Source organism: Trichechus manatus, unplaced genomic scaffold (genome assembly GCF_000243295.1).
Source record: "Trichechus manatus latirostris isolate Lorelei unplaced genomic scaffold, TriManLat1.0 scaffold00046, whole genome shotgun sequence".
NCBI classification, from domain to species: domain Eukaryota; kingdom Metazoa; phylum Chordata; class Mammalia; order Sirenia; family Trichechidae; genus Trichechus; species Trichechus manatus.
In genome coordinates this window covers 5,464,844-5,466,108 of record NW_004443982.1, presented here as the reverse complement: position 1 = coordinate 5,466,108, position 1,265 = coordinate 5,464,844, and positions in this window count along the sequence as shown.

Genomic DNA, 1,265 nt, shown 5'->3' with positions numbered 1-1,265 from the left:
AGTGTATAAGTGTTCCAGTCTCTCCATAACCTCTCCAACATTTATTATTTTGTGTTTTTTGGATTAATATTAGCCTTGTTGGGGTGAGATGAAATCTCATTGTAGTTTTGATCTGCATTTCTCTAAGGGCTAATGATCGTAAGCATTTCTTCATGTGTCTGTTAGCTGCTTGAATGTCTTCTTTGGCGAAGTGCCTGCTCATATCCTTTGCCTACTTTTTAATTGAGTTATTTGTCTTTTTGTTGTTGAGGTTTTGCAGTATTTTGTAGATTTTAGAGATTAGACGCTGATCGGATTTGTTGTAGCCAAAAATTTTTTCCAGTCTGTAGGTTGTCTTTTTACTCTTTTGGTGAAGTCTTTTCATGACCATAAGTGTTTGGTTTTTAGGAGCTCCCAGTTATCTAGTTTCTCTTCTGTTGCTTATGCATTGTTACTTATGGTTCGTATTGTGTTGATGCCATGTATTAGGGCTCCTAGTATTGTCCCTATTTTTTCTTCCATGATTTTTATTGTTTTTGATTTTATATTTAAGTCTTTGATCAATTTTGAGTTAGTTTTTGTGCATGGTGTGAGGTATGGGTCATGTTTCAGTTTTTTCCAGATGGCTATCCAGTTATGCCAGGACCATTTGTTAAAGACACTGTCTTTTCCCCAATTAACAGACTTTGGGCCTTTGTCGAAAATCAGCTGCTTATAGGTGGATGAATTTATGTCTGGATTCTCAAATTCCATTCCATTGGTCTATGTATCTGTTGTTGTACCAGTACCAGGCTGTTTTGACTACCGTGGCAGTATAATAGGTTCTAAAATCGGTAGCGTGAGGCCTCCCACTTTGTTCTTCTTGAGTAATGCTTTACTTATTTGGGGCCTCTTCCTTTTCCATATGAAGTTGGTGATTTGTTTCTCCATCTCATTAAAAATTGCCGGTGGAATTTGGATCAGGATTGCATTGTATCTGTAGATAGCTTTGGGTAGAATTGACATTTTCACTATGTTGAGTCTACCTATCCATGAGCAAGGTATGTTTTTCCACTTAAGCAGGTCTCTTTTGGTTTCTTGCAGTAGTGTCTTGTAGTTTTCATTGTAGAGGTCTTTTACGTCTCTGGTTAGATTTATTCTTAAGTATTTTATGTTCTTGGGGGCTATTGTAAATGGTATTGATTTGGTGATTTCCTCTTGGAGGTTCTCTTTGTTGGTCTAAAGGAATCCAACTGATTTTTGTATGTTTATCTTGTATCCTGAAACTTTGCTGAAATCTTCTATTA